General features: G+C 37.4%; 1 protein-coding gene across 7 annotated transcripts in view; it reads right to left on the bottom strand.

Annotated features, from left to right (window-relative positions):
* The window catches only part of LOC118273138 (neural-cadherin), a 281,396-nt gene that overhangs the window by 136,500 nt on the left and 122,706 nt on the right, over positions 1 to 22,190 (bottom strand). For 2 of the 7 annotated variants that reach the window (XM_035589943.2, XM_050696792.1), the window contains exon 1: positions 16,744 to 16,924. The exons of the other annotated variants lie outside the window; for them this stretch is intronic. The gene's annotated coding sequence lies outside the window, so the exon portion shown is untranslated. Of the gene's footprint in view, positions 1 to 16,743; positions 16,925 to 22,190 lie in introns of those variants that run through there. 7 annotated transcript variants of the gene reach the window in all.

The following is a 22,190-nucleotide window of genomic DNA, read 5'->3' as shown; positions in this document are numbered from 1 at the left end:
GTTTCAACTTTTTCCATTATCGGGAGCCGAAACGAACTAAATAATAATGAACTGGTTTTGAGTAAGAAGAATAGGTAATGTGATGTTGGAGGTCCGTTTTTTAATTAGTTTATACTTATATTATAAGTTTGTGAGACATACTAAACCTGCTAGGTAGTAGCGCGACACAACGACGCGGCGGAATGCTGCTCTTGAATATAGCCTCTAGCATGGCTTGAAACTAGTCGAGTTCCTCCGTCAAACAATACGTCGTCATATATTACGTGTGTAAACAGAAAAATATAATAATTAATTTATACTTGAGAAAAATATAAACTATACTTTTCTAGACTATCTAATTCAAGTGCTCATACTAAGTAACTTCTAAATAAAAAAAAACATATAGAATTATGTATTAAATTAAGTAACATTAACCCAACACATGTATTTGATACAGCATAAACAAACTTCAATTTTTCACTTTGACGAGGGTAGCTTAATCCATTTGTATTTTCGTAGCTAGTTGCCATATGTATAAAATAAGCTAGATACTAGACATGTGTATATAAAAATAAACATAAAACAGACTGTATTGACTTTTAAAAATATACTAAACATTCAATGTGAGATTTGGGACAATCCAAAGTCATATTTAGACATAAAGTAAGCTGTAGGCGATCAACAAAATCAGTGAATGAGTGTTACAAATGTTTTAAATTAATTGCGGCTGAATTTCGACCACTGGTAGACCACTAGCCGACCACTACTACCGATCAGTGAAAGTATATCAGTGTCAACATGTGACGAGATTTCCATTTACTTACACGATTGATGTTTCCAATCCACTTGTGATAATTACTTAAACTGAATGTCCGTAATGTAACGAACGATATTTGGCAATCACTAAAAGAGTTTCGGATCGATATAGAAATGTAATTAATCTAGGAACGCATTAAATCACGAAACCTTTTTCATTATTAAGTCCGACCGACCCTCATCGGACGACACAACTTGCTTGCCCGGGAAAATAATTTTCAATAACAACATTTTAACTGATTTAAACAAATGCAACCCTGGATACCCTTTTTGTAATTATAGCGGCGATAATATGTATTTAGTAATTTATAAATTAGAGCTTTAGACTAACAATTACTAATATCCAATGTTATTCGAGCGTGTCTAATAGTTGCCAACAGTAAGATGAGCTCTTTTAAATAAAGATTGATGAATAATCTAATAGACAGTTTGCTGCGAACTGTACATCGCTTCATTAACATTAATGAAGCAATTATTCAGTAAAAGTACAATGCAATTATTGTCACGAAGGAATAATTTATTATTCCCGCATAACAATGAGATTTTAGCAAAAACAAATACATTATCTGCGTCCGTGTCAGTGGATGCCCAAGTGCCGTGGAGATATATTTTTCCGGCTCGCATTTTCACCGAAGCTCGCTTTTCAATTTATTTCGTCGTTTTAGCCGAGTGACGCCGTAATTACGACACCGCGCCGCGCGGCTCGCCGCATAATCGGCAAGCTATTTTTTAAATTCGGCCGTTCGGCTACACGCGATACTCATAATAACTGCGGAAATCAAGCGCATGTGTCTGACATCTCGGAAATTCGGTGTCATAAAGAAAAAATATAACCATAATATTAGAAACATCTACGTAGCGGATGCGAATGCTCCCCACAGAAACCTGTGCCTGACATAAAGTGATAAACGAGTGATCTGGCTACGGTCTCAGCAGTCACTACATATTGTACGTATTTCGAGAGGAATATTTGCCGCACAATCGATCAGGATGAGACCTTCCCAGCATCATTTTCTTGTCATGTTATCAACGTTCTCTCATAGAAAGGACTATCAACTAGAATTTTATAAGAATGATAGCTATATAAAAAACAAAGAACAAGTTTAACATAATTTTACGGGAGAGTGGGCGCTCGCTATAGGAACTGTTGGGATACGAGGCGGCGTTCAATTCTCCCCGCTATAATGCCGCGATAAAAGAGATTGAACTTACTTGGTCCGTAATAAGCACTCTCTGTTCCAGTACGAATTACGAATAAACCGTGAGCTATTTCATTAAAAATAGTGTTCATGTATTAAACAAAATTAGGCCAATGTCTATTCTCTGTTCGTTGAAGCAAAAGTGCGCTGCGTCTGATCATAATTTGATTAGAGGAGAGTCAAGCGAGAGGTGAGGTGACGCCTCAAGGTTGTCGGACCTAGCGCTCTCCACGTCGAGGAAATACCCCAGGATATTGGTTTCAACGTGTAAGGAGTTCAATCTCGTCGCTTCCGTTGGGATAAAGTAATCTTTGTCGACGATAAAAGCCGCTCTGTTTACCGATGAAAGGGAAGTCAAACCAATTTACGAAACTAGACGTTGGAATTTTGGCAACAAAAGTTACCAATTTATTTGATTTCTGAACCTAGTGTCTTATCCATATTAATGTGGGTATACAAAAGATACTATTTTATTCCATGTTTTAATATTAAAGGCAGAATTGAAATATTAATCGCGATCTGAGTCTACAATAAAATGGAAATCGTTATTGTGCTTTCAATATTTTTATCTGCTTTCTTGTGAACGATTCCGGACTGACATTAACGTTCAGTGGAAACTTATTGAATGTTGTCCTTTACGTGCGTACAAGTTCTTTTGTCATGTTCGTTAAGAAACTCCCGTAACGTTAGTAATGATTCATAACAGGAACCGGGATGATACATGGCGAATGGCTCCGGAGCGTACCCTTGATTATGAACAAAAACAATAGTGTCTCAAAGACGGAGCCGGAGTCCATTAGAGGAAATGTGTTTATGACAAGAGTGTGATCAATAGAAGGCCGGAGGGTCGAGAGGTCGTCCGAATCGGGGGAGTACAGGCACACATGGACACGTTATTAATAGTCGCCCCGTGGCCAGCCTGAATGCCACCGGATTTCGGAGCACTAAATATTGTATACATTTACTACGCATATCCGACACTCCATGTCTATTCACACGAAATATTAACTACTAATGGACGGAAGATAGCTATAATTTGATGCATGTGCGTTACTGTCAAGATTCTGATCTTAGAAGGGCTTGCGAGATATGTTGTTCATGCAAAGTTTGCTGCCGACTATGCAGACTATAGGGAATTGCGATATTATCGCGATTTATGAGGCAAAACTGAAAGTTATGACCGAACTGCTTTTCTGAGTAATCGACTTAGGTGCATTTGACGTTTAGTTGCGCTCAAGGATTTTGATAACGACAACTACTAATAATCTATTACAAGATATAAAGTTTAGATTAAAATTATATTTGCATACTAGATAGATATCCTTAAAAACAAACGTGTTGACGGTTGCGCAGACTTTTCTTTACCAATTTTTTAGACTTCGTTTCCAGCGCAACTTTGGTCGAGCAAACAGTAAAATAGGAACTGGCGTCACGTCCGCATACGAATCAAATGCATTTCCCTGACACTGTAACTGAGAGCAAACAACGCGCGGTCTCGACAGCGGAACATCTGTCATGGTAGCGTGCAACATTCAATTCATTTGTACGAAAATACCAGCGTGTAGGCACCGACGGCGCTGTCAATAACGTGATAAAATAAAGACGCAATAAAAGTACTGTAACATTCAATCGAATTGTCCGTCACTCCCTTTTGAAACAGCGCATTCCTTGAAATTGTGCAGTTGTCCTAAATCGAATTTGGAACGATGTAGAAATCTGCGACTGTATTCAACGTTCTGCTCTTCCTCCGCACCAGCATTAGTGTGGAATTTAATTTGTCAAGTATGATGCGCGTTCAGGTGCCGGAGAGTCGTTAGCGAGACGCAAGACGCGTGCCGGTGCGCAAAACTTCCGCGCACACACACATCTACCAGAGTGAGCACTGTGTACTCGGCCTTAATTCACAACTTCGACGAATAACACTCACCACGTACTTGTAATTTAAACCTACAACGCTTACAAAGCTAAGCGAATGGAAAACTTAAGTTTCAGTGAACGCGACGACTTGTTTACCGGAAATATTTCATTTCATCTACTTCGGAATAGATGTTTGCCTGAGATATTACGATTAACATGGAAGTTCCATGGAAGAAGCAAAAACGATATTTACTACAGGTAAGAAATAACTGTTTGTAAAATTTATGAGGGCATTTTAGTGGTCGACAATGAACAAATGAAAGAAGGCGAGTAAGCAAGGAGATGGAAAACAGCGGAACATCCGCTGTGTGCGGCCCCACCGGCTGCCCATTAAACCGGCCGAGATGGAACGCGCAAATTCTAGCTAAAAGAGAAATCTACTAAGCGGACTTGAAAGATATAGCGCTGCGTAAATTGCCACTAGCTACCTACTTGAACAGGATTAATATTGTCAGACTACAGGCAGCCAGGCATAAAACATTTTAAATTGCAGCTTCAAGACCACAATTAACAGGTGAGAAATACGCTCATCAATATTTTACTAACAGAAAACAGTCCAGTGAGCAGCGAGCACTTTCTAATAGATATAGTTAGATACAACCTGATCACTAACATGGAAACGCGAAAATATTGAATCGACTGCAAACTTTTCAATTTTGAACAGTCCAATAAACTGGATTGTTGGATGCAATCATTGTATAGTTCAATAAACCAATTTCGTGCAATATAAATCATTGAAAATGATATTCCGACGACGCAAAGGGATATCAATTTAATATTCAGTAATGCAAATCTAACGAAGTAGTCATAAACGTCAGTGGCATGCGTCATAATATGGAAAGTCGACATCCGAGTCGGATTCATGAGCTCTTTTATGTAACGTCACTTGAAGTGAGTCGTAGAAAACTTTCGAGTCGGTATATGAGAGTAACAAGTGGGACGGCAATCATAGTTCCGAGTGTGTTCGAGCGCAGACAAGTGCTGAGACGAAATCATTTTATGCATTGTGCTCACTCAATCTGTGAGCGCTTAGCAACGCAATCTCTCGCATAATTCTTGCGCTTAATCTGTCCCCGAGCACCGCGTCTCAGCCGTGACATCGACGGCTCTCAGAATGAAATGTATCTGCATCACTAAGCACAGTGAGCATCCAACGAATATCATTTACAACAAATTAATTATATTTCAAGTTTGTCATTTACCATCCATTAATTAGACAATCTATATCGCGGTAACGAATTGACAGCAACTGTAATAGATAAACTATCAATGAAATGAACCGAGCCAATAAATCACAATTTCGGTAACCTCGGCTTATTTACAATCAATTGCAACATATGTGCAGTGGCCGTGCAGCAATTTCATATTCACTAAACCAATATTTTTGAACCAGCTTCAGTAAACGCAATAACGTTCGGCGCCGATAAATATAAATCTAAGTTCCGAGCTACAAATCTAAATCGCTTTGATTTTCAATGGCCGAATAACACAGTAGGTAGCTTTCAACGCCTAGAGCGCAGAAAGACACAAATCGAAAAAGACCGATGAAAACATGGAAACTAAGTTACCTACCGCTCGTATAAATCCGACACAATAAAAGTACGCCTCTATCGGCACTGTCATTTATTTTTAACGTAGTCACGAGAGGTTTTTGAAACTGTGCTGATAGCATTGTTTTTAAAAAGACACGACATAAACAATTCCTTGTCTGTTTGGGAACGAGTTACAGGAAAATGGCAAGTGCGTCAAGAACAGGGTTGATATAATGTCGGAAACATCGGTCGGAAAAACATCCGGGCGCGACACGCGGCGCGCCCGCTCCCGCACCCGCACCCGCACCCGCGCCCGCGCCCGCTCCCGCGCTCGTCCGCGCACCCGCACTCGCGCTCCGGCGACCTCCAAGAAAGCAAATAAGCTCTAACGAAATGAAAAACAAATACTCAGTAGATACGTTCAACGTTTTAAAGAACAGACTTTGGTTGGAAACAAAATAAACAGCTTCATTCATCCTCATTTTTATCGAAAAAAATATAAATATCGAAGTATTTGCTTTGTTACAATACGTTTGTTCAGATACAATCTGATATTCAGAGAGTCTTGGTACCTAATGGATGGAAAACGAAATTGAAATGTGAATGTAAAATAACTAAAATATTGGTCCCTTATAACCACGTTTTAGAATAATAAAGTACATAATAAAAGTTATTATTTCTCCATTAAAATCTTAGATTGTTTAACGTCGCGTCAAAATGTTTAGTAATCTAAACAAAAGTGACAATTATTTACTCGTTTAGTGACAAAATAATTTAATTGGTAGCTAAAAGCTCAAACGAGGCAAATGATAACAAATTCCCCATTCTATTTTTTATTAGGCGAATATTTCTCTCATCAAAAGGCTCTAAAAGTAAATCGTTCCGCCGAGAACACTGCTACGTAGCGTTTAATTTAACCGATCAAACGTAATTTGTTTGAATTTTCGAGACCGTTAAACAAAGACCCCGGTTTAAGAAATATTTAAAATATTACGAGGGATCTACAAATTAAGGTGTTTCATATCGCCGCTGTTAGCTTAGGCATTAAACAAATTGTACCGCTCAACCGTAGAGATTTTTTTTACGTTCACACTTGTTTGCACGGCTTTTACTCAAATTGTTTTACAACTACATTATTAATCTGTGTCTGCGTAATACTTTGTTACAGCCACATTTTTCTTTTGTATCTGTTGAAGTGTTGACTGATTGACTGAAATTGTTTCACAACTAGAACAACAGATCACAGAAAGTTATAGAGACGGGTATTTCTGCACGAGTATATTGAACGAAAATTCAAAGTAGGCCTTATTGAAATGTATCAATCCCGGGCAGCTCGAGTGAGCAAGGCATCGTGAACTCGTGAATACGACGTAATAATTCTCCGTTCACACAATATACAAGTTCGATTTGTAACTGGAGCTGCGATAAACATGTAGTTACGGAGCAACAGAGCAACGGCGCTCCGCACACCGCACCGCGCCGCTCTCCGCTCAACTTGAACAAATTCGTGTCATTTGTTATAAGGAGCGAGTAACAACTTAATGCAAACTGTCGGCTCTACATATCCTCGTACGCACACAGCTTCACAAAAGGCTCACTCGGTAATAATTAGCGCGAGGATAAGTAAATAGTGGCTCATGTAAACACAATCAAGCTATTTATAAATGCCTTTTGGTCCTCACACTGCGACACACGTATAAGTCACGTTTTTCTTTTGACAGAAACGTCCGTGATTGGCAGTATAAATCACATGTTTTGTTCCATATCTGACAAACTTTTGATTTACTTTTCCTGTCGCAATAACCCAATCAATAGTGAGTCCCCACACGTTGTCTTCATTGTCTAGGTGAAACAAAGCCGTGCCGAAATTGTATTGCAACGTGCACTGAAATTATCTTCGAACAAAGAAATACAGCAGATAGTTAAAACTAACTACAGTCTTTATTATTACTAAATCTATGGTTGTAAACGCCATATTTAATGTGAATCACATTTATTTTCCAACAGTATTGGTACTATACCATTTCTAATAATCGTTTTAGTTTATAGCCTTTACGTGATTGTAACAAGGTTTACAAACGTTCCTGTAATAATATATCGTAGCTACACAACGTCCAGTGGTAGTCGGTATCAGTGCGTTTGCGTTTCAATGAATTTTTCACATTTATCTTTAGCCGAACCACGGTAACTGCTATGCGGTACATAGTTATGTACGTGTACGTCATAACCGACCCTTTGTTAAATATGAGTACTACCGAAATGAACCAATTCGTACCACGTTTCATAATTAAAAATTGTTATGAAAACACCATTTAACGGCCTACGGTAATATAGATTAAATTTATATCCGCATTTAACCGGACCAGCTCTACAGTTTTATGACACAAATAACATTTTACGATGAATTCTTTAAGAATAGTAAGTGCACATTTTGCTCGGCGATCTTAATTTTGCTTCAAGATTTTTAGGAGAACGTTTTGTGATAAGTCATTCACCGCAATTGTAAAGCAATTTCAGTCTTTTGTGTAATGTACACAACAAAAAGATTTTATCTCGAGGTTCCTCCGTGATTATAGCGTAAGTCGCGTAGATTCTAAATAAGCAATTTAGAAAAATGCTTTGAGAAGTGGCATCGTAGTTGACGCAGACGAAGGTAAGAAGCGATGAGTGTAAATGGGAGGTCGGCACGCTTGAGCGGACGGGTACGTTGTGGCTAAAAGTTTGGTAATCTTGTCAGTCGTGCTGCCGTCCTCATAAGCCACAAGTTTCGATCGCTGCTATCTCCGTACTTGCAGCCTAATTAGATTGGGCAGAGCGTGCTTCTACAGGGAATACTCAAACGCAGACGGAAAGTGCACAGTACACAGGCTCGTAACGACACAAAAGGTAATCTTAACTCCGTATAGGTACCTAATTGCAGTACGTGCATAAACTCCGTAAGGCTAGGAGAAATAGAATTTGTAAGACGAGAAATCCCAGTGGCAGAAAATACCATTGCGTTTCGCGTGAGAAAATATTTAAATTTAATTCTAACTAAAAGGAGCCGTGTAACTCTTGTCTATAGGTACGTCGTGAAGACGGTATAAAATGGCAGTATATTAAAGTCTCGAGCAATCAACAGATTAAGGGAATTGTAATACATTTTGTGACAATAAAAGAGGCTGCAAAACGACATCGAGTCAGTACAACAAACCATTTACGACTTTTTTATCAACGAAGTAATGTCTCCCTCACAAGTAGTATATTTGATGTTTATTTGTTGCGTCGGTAGGCATAAAAAGTCTTTTAAATTAATCACCAACATAAAGTCCCTTACACAATCTAAGGACGCGAAAGTCGCGTAAGTAGATACATGTAAGGGAACCTCTCATTTCGGCGTACTAACAACAAATACGGCGGTGGTCATTACGGTTCCTGGGAGGCTCGCATGCTAATTAACCAGAAGCCTCTTAACGTTCAAGTTCACCGCCAACGACATCCGCTTAACAAGTTATCCTACAGTTAAATAAGTTCCAAAGTCGGTCACAGATACAAAAAGCTACTTTGTTCATGTTAACCCTTTTGCTTTAGATGTATACGCTACCTGTGTACGTAGCTCACGGCCCGTAAAAATGTCACCGGTTCCGATCGGGCTCATGATAAAATAAAATACACAAACACAAATGTATGACGCGTTCAAACGCGATTTTCACAAATTTGTTCAGTGAATCATGTCGCGCTGTGAGGCCAGCAAACAGACGCGACGCCCGGTGTCGACAAATCTACTAAGTTGAATTCCCACTGCACTTTTTACTACTACATGTGCATACGACTCTCTTTCGCGTAAAGTGTAAGCAACTAATTGAATACTGTTGCTAATAAAATAAAATACAATAATTGAATGTAAACGAACGTATTCGCACTGTTACATTAACTGTTGTATTCTTTGCTATAACTCGCATTTTATGTGACTATTGACCGACCTGGACCAACTATAAGAAATCCAAAAGTTTCGTGATCCTCCCCAGAAGACCCATAAAACGTTCTGCAGAATGTCTGTACCGTGAATTATATTATGGCTGTTGTTAGAAGCAACAACAAAACTAAACATTAACACTCGCTTATTATTGTTAATTTGTAAACTCTTTTTACTCGAAGGTTCGTACCGTCGACGTAATACAATGTAAACAAAATGGGTTCTTAAATTAAATAATGTTAAGTAACAAGTTTATAAATTGCGAGTAATTCCAGGGATTCAAAAAACAAAACGTGAAAATTAAGGGATGACGGTCTGACGTGAAACTCTCTCAGTAATATATCGGTTAACAGGCAGTGAATTGGAGCGCTTTTCCTACTGACAGGTACAAGTAGAGGCGCGCACTCGTTCCGCGCCCCAGGGGCCGTTCTAACGTCATCTTCATGGCACCTGTCTGTCACACACACCGCTCTCCAGCCCCTCCGTGCCAATTGTCCTATACACGGGAGTAATTAAAACTATGAAAATGTCTCACACGTACCTATTGTTTCCATGGAAACAAGATAAACTTTGCCGTGGAACAGCAAATATCTCATGACTACACACATGCGTACCATGTTGGTACCGACCAACTAACGTAAATGTATTTGCGACAGAATAGTTCTACACTTAATTAAACCAACGCAAACAACTAGTTCCTCGTTATTCTGAAGTGACTATTATTATAAAGGACAGTAGATACCTAATGACGAGCCGCCAAAGCACAACTCTATTTAACCGACTCTTTGAAGGCTGGGTAGCAAACGAGCGTTTAATCAACACAAACATTTAGTAGTTCCTTTAATAAAAGCGCTTAGTTAAAATAACGGCACAAAAGGTGATTACTCGATTACAACGAGGAAGTCGTTTTATTTAGTGTGTATTAAATGATAATAACGCTTTGTTAGCCACGGAGGGCCTTTTCAGAGGAGCTTCATTGACGTACCGACTTGTCGAGTTTTCTTTGTATCTGGGGTTACCGTCTACTCTGTACTTGCTTCGTTTTTTCCATATCATGGCCTCTTCAATATCCCATTTGGGCGCGGTTCGAGTGTAAGTATCATTACATCCCATGCAGCTGTTACACTTTACGACCGAACTTGTATTATTATGTTCCTGCCATCATTGTAAACTTTGCCAACGACCTTCAATTATAGCCATGAGCACGTACGTCGTTTGTATTTTTTACTATCTCAATCCCGAAGACGTTCCGCTTTATTATTTACTATATTGTATAGGTTGTAATTTTTGAATTCTGCAGTATCCACGACGGTTTTGTATTAAAAAGGAAGTGGAGGAAAAAGGTAGTACCTTATTTTTCCAATTTGCTCTGGATCAAACGTAAAACCCCACTTTGCCTGCAGTCGCTGTCCTGTATCTACTAAGAGCTCCGTACACCGACATTTAATATTACTGTACATTTGTTTCTATCGCTTCGCTTACCAAAATAAAAATTTCTGTGTTATTTAGGTTTTAAGTAACTCAGTTTTTAGGTACATGATGCGAAATGATAACGAATGTTCATTTATGTTATCTAATGTTTGTTTATGTATTCATACCTAAGACTGGATTGATCCCACCACAAGATTTGTCGAGCTTTAGACACATTTTACAAATAAGTAACATTTTTATCAAAAAAGAAACAAAGGATTTTTATCAAAGGGTTCGTGAAACGTGAAAAATAACTACCTGTTTCGGTTAAACAGTAAAATGAAGAAAACAACGAATCTACTTTTATTCACAAGAATAAAAAATATATTTCGTATGGACGAAGCCTCATTTATGAAAGATAACCGAACCATTTGTTCCTTTTGACCGTCTTTTTAGGTTCAATATTTTGTTCTGTAGATATGAATATTGAATAACACGAATCAAAAATAGCTATGAAGGAATACTCTTGTATTCAATAATTCAGTATCGAAACATAATAAAACGTCTTATTCCTGTACACTCGAATACTTTCGAAGTAAGTTTTCGCTATATTTATTTTAATTTTATTTCTCTTCTGTTCACGGACGGGTATGATAAAATGTCTGCGAGTGATTTAAAGTTAGTAAATCTTTAGATACGCTTATGAAGCTGCAAGCAGTTACAACTTGGACGCCAAATGTTCCAGATAAGATTTAAGAACGATAAAAATTGTTTTAATTTACCTCGTTAAAACATCTCAATTGAACTAAGTTGTAAAAGGTCGATTGATTTATTCGAGACTACGAATGTCAACGTATTATATAAATAGTCGCAAAAGTCTACTTAAATAATTAACATTCCTCCATTTTATTTTGAAAACAAAACGGTAAAGGAATTTACTTTTTAAGAAAATAATCTGTGAATAGATAAGATTTGAATAGTAACCAAGCCGAAATCAGACTGTATTAAAAAAATATTGTACTAAGAACCTTCGTGAAGTTTATAAATAGAAAGATAAGTATAATAAAGTTAAAATACCAACAGCGACTTCGGAAAACATTCGTTGTTAAAGTGAATAAAGAAAATAGTCCAAAAAACAGGCATGAAGTATTATCGTGGGGCCAGATTCATCCACGTAGCACACAACACCGTAATTTGGAAGAACCGTAATCCATTTATATCCAACATTCCCCTGGGAGAATATACCTAAATGGAGATCTTCTTTATATAAACGTCATTTTCGGAATTAAGGACATCCATGGTAAAATAAATCGGATAAAAGATACTGATACTTTTTATTTAAGGTATTTTCGGATTTATCTCCTGATTAAAGTGTACGTAATCAAAGACGAGACGGTATTAAAGAAAATTCCCCTGAATATTATAAGATATTTACCCTTCATGTAGCAACTAATGATCCAAGTTTAGTTAGGTACATGTTTTTTAAACTTAGTGAAGTAGACTTCCAACTTTGTATTCCCATACTTTTAAAAAGGGGAGAAATTACTCAAAAGTTAAAAGCTTGTTGTCTACCTACGTACTTTAAAAATTGTTTTGAACAACTTTTGTTTAATATATTAACAACGTACACATGAATATACAAAGCAGTATATCTTAATTCTCAATTTAAGTTTTCATCAGTTAATTTGGATTAGACGAGTTTTCGTTCGCGAATGTTATTTATTAGCCATATATTTTCCACGTCACGGCGGCACCCATATATTTATATATTGCGACGTTTCCAGGGCTTGCACGTGATTGCATTTAAAGCACATAAGCTATACGGCGCCAGCTGACCCGCCGCGGACATTTTGCATTTTTCTCGATTGACTGACAGCTCAACGAGCCGCTAATCCAACGTCAGTTTCAAAATCCACGAACATGAGAAATGTTTGTACAAAATATAAGCATACCTGTCAGCTGTAGGCACGCGTGTATATTTATATATAGAAACCAATTATCCTAACAAGATACGCACCGGTGTACGTATACATACCGCGCACAAATCAAATATTTTTTGTGTAGGATCAATTTCAAAATGTTTTTGTTACCTCAAGTACGTATATCAAGCGTTTTGTTGTTACCGCTTGATTTATTTTTATAGTTGTGTTTGAAGGATATGATATATGAAGAGAAAAATCATGGACAATAGAAACGACACTAACATAAAACCGTTTGAAAAATGGAGGAAGCAATTTTTAGAAACAAAATGCTGTTGGTATTTATTCATTTGCATGCAAACTGAGTCTTCAGAAAAACAGTATTGATAACAAAAACGGTACAACAGAGAATACAAAAACGAGCGTTGTTTTAACCGGGCCATTGTAGCGAACATTCGCGTTCCTCTCTTTGAAGGTATCCGCTGCACAGCCACAGGCAGATCGCGATTTCATAAAGGCAGATACGATCGAAATATCTTAATAAATCGCTTCTCAAATATTACAAAGGTTAACCGGCCACATACTTGGGACCATCGACGTTATTAATATAAAACCCATTTCAATCGACGATAGCCGATCCGTATCGGAATGTAATTAATAAATACGTAATTAAGTAATCACGTGTGACTCGTGTGACGGATGACAAATAGCCATTAATGTCGCCAGCGAATCCTATTATCTGTCGCGCGGGATACGAGTGCGGCACATAAATGTACTCTCAATAGCTTTATTAGCGAACCAATCAATCAGTTTCCCAAGTCAAACAAACTACCAATCAACTGAACACTGATCCTTGTCGATACTTTTAATTAACCGTCAGGAAAAGAGGTTTCTTCGCTAATGTTTGTACGTGTTTCTTGTGAATTATAAACGAGTTATTAAGGTTCCTGCCACACAAACATAGCGTGTTTATTCTTGTTGTAGACATAATTCCGACATTAGCTCCCAAACCTGAACAGGCACTCACTACGTACGTACCATTTATTAATTATTTACATTAACTCGTTTTTGCTCTTACAACATTTAATAATGAATAACCCAATTCCAGAATTTTGAAACTATTAAAACTTTGTTATTTATATAAAGGTAGTTTAATTGAAAATATTGTATGTTATATGGCAACAACCTCAAAACTAGAAACGATTTTGCGGAATTCATTATAATTAAGGTAATATTTAAACTCGACATCAGTCGACGTCAGCCTCAGTAAATTGTAATTTCTATTTCGATGTGGTATTCTTTGTGTCGTCCCGAGAACTTAAATGAATGGTTGATGGAATAAACGTATCATTCATACAATATGTACATGTACAATATTCAATATTACATATTGCTATTGTTATTGTTTTCATGTGTATTTGTTTTGATCGCAAGCTGATGTACCTACATAGATACATTTGTACTTTTCCAAGAAAAACAAATTCATTAATTCATTAAATTTTTAAATAATAAACCATATTTATATCATTAAGTACAGAAGGATGTATATAGGGAAAATGAAAAAATAATTTAACCACCAGACGACTGATTCCACAAAATGAAAACATATGATACTTTCGCTGCCCGTATTTATCATTATACCTATTTGTATTCCGCGTAATCAAAGCTCTTTCAGATACCATACATATTTGTTTAATGAACTGGTTCATTTTGTCTATTAACTAAAAGGAAAACGAAACGCAATATTGTTCGCAACATTTTACAACAATTCGACATTAAATTGTGAGGGAGCAACCAATCGTAACCTAAAACTATGTTGGAACTTTAGGAAACTTCTTAATAAGTTAGTGTGACGTAATTCCATTTAAGACGTGCTTAGTTGCACAGAATGTATATAACCACATAACTATTAGTGAAGCGGGTGCGGGTACATTAGAATGTCGTGCACGCACGAACTAAACAATATGCCTACCGTCAACTCCTGTCCAGACCTCCAAATGTATGCTGACAGCAAAAAACCTTTGAATAGAGTCAGGTAACTTGTCCAGAATAGTAGTAATCCCTCTAAAATTGTATTTTACCTCAATGTTTGACGTTTAGGGACACAAGTTTAGCCGTGTGCTACGAAGAAAGAATACTAATCGAGTTTGAAAGTGAACGGACATAAGGACAATAAATGGTTACCGACGACGGGATCCAGAATACGGTTCAGGTGTCCCCAAATTGGAGTCAGGTTAAACATGTTTCGCGTGGTGAGAGATGTTCCTAGAATACGACTATTGCTCTTGTGAACCATGTTTGTGGAATTGAACACGTATTGTAAACTATGTACCGCAGTGTGTGCTCCCAGACTAAGGAGTACAAATGCAACAAGGTACAAAGCCCGGAATCCAATTGTACCTAAGTTTAAATAAATTAAGCAGCTCGTACCGACGTAACAAGACGTAGCATTGTTCCGCTGCGCTGACGAATTTATGCCGATACACCTGAACGAAGCTGATTTGTTTTCTATGAACACGTTTCGCGAAAAACCGAGAGACTGTTAAAATTCTACTTCCAATAGCTATTCATTCACGCGGAATAATCTTTATACCTAAGGAATGTTTAGAAGCGAAAGAATTTTACTGGAACGACATTCGCATGAAAATACTTTTCTACGCTTTTTTTTAAATTAGTTACTTTTGAAAAGTATTTTTCATTGGATAAAGAAAATGTAGGTTTACTGGTTCACTATTTGGGAGCTATAACAAAGAACGCGAAACTTGTACAACTCGGACAATCATTTGCGGACATTTCTTGGCGTTCCTTTACGAATTAAAGTTGAAAATGGTAATTTCTTGTTCTTCGCCGCTTTATTCAAATTAGTATCTTATTTTGGGATTTCTTTATTAAATAACAATTTGCGGACTGAACACTTCGGTCGAAACATTTCAATTTACGCTAAAGTAAATGCTACTAAACAGCGGAATTTACAGTATGGCATTAAATTAGACCACTGTGTTTAGAGTATCTAATCAATGTAGATTATTGGGGATAATACACTAGTGATTATATATTTAACAATGTGCAGCATATAATGGAACTTAATAGGTATTAACTAGTGCACATATGTATTAGGTATCAATGGTAAGAACTGTGCAGTACTGAGATAACAACAAAGCGAGTACAATATTGTCAGACGTATATAAATCTTCTTTGAATTCACCCATTTAATGGGCCGCGTTGTTCGTACAGCCATTAACTTGGACCTGTAAGCTCACTGTTAAGTTTTCCTCTACTTTGCCGAAAGGCTCTCTTTGTTTTGGCAACTATTAAGTGGCCACAAGACGTCTTTTACGAGAATCATATATTTCCCGCGATACATACATTTGTATGCTCCACGACCCAGTTTCCTTGACAAAATTATAGCTTCGGCAAGTTCTTAATCAGAGTGTTTAGTATGTAGGTCAGGAACAATAAACAAGGATTGCGGTAAGTGAGGCGGGCGTGCCAATCACCTGTCTCGGGAGCGAATGTCTTAAGCTCAGGTTTAGGTAAGAGATATGCATTGTACACTATCCAAATAGCCGCAACACATGTATCACGCGGCTGATATAAGACATGGCAGAGATTAAGGCAGCGCCGCGCCACCGCACCGGAGCACGGGTTTTTGTACGACTAATGTCTTAATGCCCCGCTCCCACTACTTCAAAGAAATTTTATAGATAGCTACTACTGCAAACTATGTAGGTACCTAACACCGGATTTATTGGGTTTCCACTTCCGTGGTTTTCTGCCGCCTCTAATATTGCTTTTATAAAAATAATAGTTCGAAAATGTCTTTGTTCTTTTACGATAAGAAATGGGTTTTGCTGGGTCTAAACATTTTTATACAGTTGTTTTAGTTGTAAATCAACAATTGAGTTACAAGTAAAATTATTTTGAACAGAATAAATAACTTTTGTCGTATTTACAAAATTTTATAAAAAGTTGAACTTAAGGTAACTTGTAGCAGTTAATTGCTACTTATTACCTACTTTTTAAAGTATTAAATCACACACAACAATCACAAGTGTCACTGGGATATTTCACTGAACGATCCTCATGAATCCAGTTTCCATGCGTGTTGCGATTGAAACTCGCGGTATTAGGCGGGCGGCTGAAAGTTGTGGGAAGCGACGCGGGCTGGCGAGACGCGTGGTCGCGGCGCGGGCTCCACTGCCACTGGTCGCTACCCGCCCGGCCGCTCCGCGCGCACGCCCGCCACGCCAGCGCCACGCGCATAAAACGCCACACGCGCTGCCCTACGCACTAAACTCTCACGTTTTTAATTAAAATTTTTGAGTATGTACTTAATATTTAAATTACGCTTACAACAAATGATCATGCCAGCACTCGCGGCGGGGAACTAGCTTCCACATTTTAGAATGTCTTTATTCTGTGACAGTCGGTTACGAGCCTAATTGCATTTTTGTCCTAAAACTCGCATAATTTAAGCAAAATTTACTCAAAATTAACAAAGTTTTATACGTTAAGTCTTTAAAGAGGCACGGGAGTTTATTTTGTCGGTGACACGAGTAGAAAGTTTTGAGATAAACGGGGCGGTAATTTGTTTTTAAATGCGTGTAAATGCATTATGCCAATATGTAAAATTAACGAGCGCTAGTCCAAGCATTACAATGAACGACAGCTTGCAATTATTTAGAGTTTAATTATACCGCCGGCAACTGTGATTGCGATGTATTTACTACATACGTCACGTGTCGTCTATGGACGACCAAGGATGGATGGATTGTCCGCAACCCGGATTAAGTCAGCTGCGGCCAACGGGTTGAGACCCGTCCCTATAAACCCACGTAGTAAGTTTTTTAAAGAAGTCGACCTCACGTTCGGGGCTATGTAAGTCAATTTACCAACATATATGAATAAAACAAAAACTACAACTTGCCTTTTTATATGTAAAGTTGTAGGGTAAAGTTTGAAGCCAGGTGCTACTAATACGTATGCAAGGGGTGTCGGTAGTTATTTGGCCATAGATACTAGTAACTTATACCTAAGTAATTTATTTGTGTTGAGTAAGTAGTTTGTGACTTTATCCGTGTGCGGGGCTTAAGGAAGGTCCCTATCTAGTGCGTGGGGTCGTAAGATGCTACATATGATAATAATAATAATCCCCGGCTCTGCGCAGGATTACCTACTCATTCGTGGTGAACATAAGCACACGTATGTATGTATGTATGTACAGTGAGGTATTACGGAACTAAGGGAGCTTAAAAACATTTTTCTATAGTTGCAGCTCGTTGGTGTGACTTGAATAAAATTAGATAGTCTGCATAACATGAGCGAGCTCTGATAGTGGCCGACCAATTACTTTCTAACTAACTAGATCTTGGCACAAGATGAACGCTACAGTGTTAAAAACGTGCTCTGTTACCAAATGTACCCAGTTATAATAATTTCAATAACCCTAAAATTACATTACAATAAGTATGTGTATACAAAATGTCTAAGAACATATGTTTTGTATGTATTTGAGACAGTCAATAATGAGAGCTCGTGTAAATTTTTTACTGTATAAATATTCCAGTTTTCATGTCTGTTAAAATCGAAAAAAATCCAATAGCTTTTATTGGATATTTTTGATTGGATTTTTGATACATAGTCTGAGAACTATGCCTGGAGTGGAGTAGACGTTTATAGTAAAAAATATTATAAAGAAATATCGTGACGGAAAAGCTGAGGTGTACAAAGTCTTCGCGTCTACAAAGACAACATAAGTTCTGGCAAGTAAAACCTATTCAGTATTAGATATCAAAGTTTTACCGCCGACTTCCTGGCACATATCCTATGCATTTTGATAGAACTAAGTTCTGAATAAGCAAAATGCGAGCGTGTTGTTCCGTGCAATATTATGATTTAAATCCACACTATAGTACACAGAATGCTACGTACACAAAGCTAACTACAGACCTACTTGGAAAATGTAGTTTAAATATAACACGGCGAAGTCTTGTAAAGGCTTTATTATTTACCTTTAGAATACCCCGTATAAAAGTAAGGGAATAAACTAATAATGCTTCTCTCATCATTCTCTGTTATTATCCGAAGCGCAGTACTCTTTCATTACATACCAAACGTTGTAAAGTCTTTCAAATCTATGTAAAGTCAAAAACAATGAACAGTGATAAAACATCGCATCTATTCGCCTCTTATCAAGAAATTATAGAAAACAAACTTTATTGCTCGCTCATAAAATTTAGTTTTCACTGAGCATGAAATATTTTATGATCTTCCCGTTGTTGCTAGCTACTACTTATTATTAAGAAATCAATTTTAATGATACTATCATAGAGTTGTCATTTGTTAGACCGTAAAAAAGATACTTTTCAATTTGTATTGAGAAAAAAGTAAAAATCTGATAACGTTTCAGGATAGGACTTCAAAGCAAAAGTATTTAACTGAAAGGGGTTTCGTGTTCCAAATAGTTTAAAGGAACACAAGAGTCGGTATCTGTGTAAGTATTTTCGCAGCACAAATTAGTAAACAGAGCGTGTGTAGTCCAAATGTTGTATTGTTTTCATCGTGAAAGCCTCCAGTCAAAGTAAATAGCGGTCCATTAGACCCGGCCGTCGCCTGACAGCTCTGGACGTTTCCTCCACCGACGAAAACAATGCGCTTTACGCTTTTTGCAGCGCCGGACGCTCCTTGCAGCGCTTTCAAACGTAGAATGATACGCTCCGATATGCTCCATCCGTTGCCTCAGGTGTCTTGTTTGTATAAAGAACACAATGCGATATCCAATCCGAGGCCTACACAAACTCTAAACAAAAACAATTGTTTCCACCATTCTGAAATCTCTTTATTTTATGTCTACCAGATAAATAAACTTCGCACAACTAAAGCTTTATATCTCAAGTTTCAATGAAAAAACGTACAAATATTTCATCACATTTCACAGAGTTTTTAATTAGATTATATCTTGAAGCTAAAATCTTCGCACGTATTGGAGAATTTCCTCAAAGTTTGGAACATTTATAACGTTTCACGGGAAATTCTTATGAGCTAAGGTAGGTAGGTGCGGGCGCTATATATTTATTAGTTAATAAATAAAGTTTGCAAAGAATAGAGTTCTCTTACTATTGTACTGTTAACGGGTAAGTAAATTAATTTCGATTCGGTTTGAGTAATTCAATTTGACAAGTTTCCAAACTTCATATTATAAGCAACTAACATTTGCTTCTACTATGAAGTACCGTGGGGCTGACTTCTGATGTAAACAAACCCGTAAACTAGTTATTTATGCTGTCAAGTACTACCTAATCAATGCAGGTTTAAGTTTAAAACACGGCCTAGAGCCACGAGTGCAACATTACTTTACAAATACATTTACACAGGTACTTGAGGTTTAGCAACTCATTTAAAGTTAAATATGGCAGACAACGGAATAAATAAGAGCGTAAACGATAAACAACCGCGTCAGCTCATTTTATGGCAATAAAGAGGAATATTTTCAATGAAGAAGACATTAAACAACAAGTAATGTTATTCAGTCACTTGTCACCGTCCGCGGTGACGGGTTTGCGGAAAATCGTCTACACGTCTATTGTAAGAAATAAATTGGCAACAATCTTCCGGTCGCGTCGCACCCAATTTTTACACGTTTATTGAATTTTTATGGTTATTTTGATACATTCATCATTTTTTACGACTTGCTACCCTAACAAGTGTGCTAACGAACAGTCTACCTCGACTCATAAATACATTATCCTCATGATACCTACAGACCTACACTAAACTTTGCAGCAATCTAAAAATACTACGCTATTTTTAACATTCTCTGTTAAAATACTGATGTTATTCTAAATTAAGGCTAGGTTAGAACGTTCAGCTGACATTTGTCCCCTAAATTTTCCTTAAGGGACCTCATTTATTTTCTAAAATAACGCCCAATTTTATTCCACTTACATTTAAATACATCAAATTGATGTACTTTTCGTACAAAATTAAAATTTATGTGAATACTATTTAACTAGCACTTACCTCGTAACTCGTAACACGGTGAAAATATAATCAAAGTTGGAAAAATATTCAGCTTACTTACCTGTAACAACAAACAAATGAAAATGAAACAAGTTTCGTCGATTACTTTATGTTTAAGTTGGGAGGCATGATTAAATGTAACAATAGAAGGCGGAAACACACCGCCGCTCGGATGTAGCGTGGACAAATCGACGGCTAGGAAGCCGTGACGTCACGTCAACGACCTGACGCCGGCGGCCCGACGGAAAATATGATGGCCGCACAATAGCCTGCAATGGTGGAGACGTCCAAATCATTATTTATTGTTTCGTTAACGAGCTCGAAAGAAACGCTGCCGGATCCGTGGCTCGATGCCCGCTCGACGCGCGCCGGAACTACTGACTCATCTACCCGTTATATTTCAGCTGATACATCTTAACCCCTTTTTTAAATGACTATACATGTTATCATAACGTACGTCTTGCGTCGTGCGGTGCTATTCAATCAGCATGGCGCTGAGATAATAATTTCGTCATCCGTGAACACAGTCCCACTAACGTGGAACTAAAGCAAGCATTACTGTGTCGCTAGACGCTCGCAAGATGAACGTACTAGATACCTCTGGCAAATAGCGAGCATATGCAAATCAGACAAAATAGAATTTAAGACGGTTATAATAATGTTGATTTTACCTTACATTTCTCTGAATATACCTGCTATGTTTACAGGTGTATGTTCAAGTGCATGAAAACAATTCAAATTAACATTTTAAAGCACTTGGGTTATTAACTTACTTCAAGGTCATGGGAATATCAGATAACACGGTTCTTATAGTGATTAATTAATACAAACGGTATTAAATACGAAAACAACACATTGTTCCCGTTATAGACTAAACATAAAGAGGATATAGAACGTGGATACACTTAAAACGTTGTTTTTAGGAGAGATCTTGTGTAAAGTAAAATTAATTAGATCGTATTTGATCCTGGATAAACAGGAAAAAGGAAAATAATATAATGAACATTCGTTTGTGTACACGCGTTGTGAATACTTGGCCTAATTATCATCACGCTCATCTACTAGGAAGATAGCAAGTTATATACAACAGCAATGTTTGTTCTTGTAAAACTTTAGTAGGAGAACCCACTCATTCGTGTCGCTGAAAACACAAATGTCAAACAAAAATAGACAAAAATTCTTTGCTGCGAGTATAGAACGATATCATAAAACTAACAAAAGTAATTAAGTTTCACGTTATCTTCGCAGACAGTTTGTAAAGTTTTTCTGTGACATGGAATCGGATACCAAAAACTTTAATTAGTGTTTACATGCAAAGTTAAATGTGCCTTATTAGTAGCGGGCGGAGAACGGAAGTCGCTTGATAACGTCATTATATAAGACTTTGATAGAATTGCAAGATGGTAACCTTGTTATGCCGTCGACGGCCTTTTCCTGTCGCCAG

This window comes from Spodoptera frugiperda, chromosome 1, assembly GCF_023101765.2.
Source record: "Spodoptera frugiperda isolate SF20-4 chromosome 1, AGI-APGP_CSIRO_Sfru_2.0, whole genome shotgun sequence".
Lineage (NCBI taxonomy): Eukaryota > Metazoa > Arthropoda > Insecta > Lepidoptera > Noctuidae > Spodoptera > Spodoptera frugiperda.
Note: the sequence above shows the minus strand (reverse complement) of the source record. Positions and strands in the feature narration are given on the sequence as shown.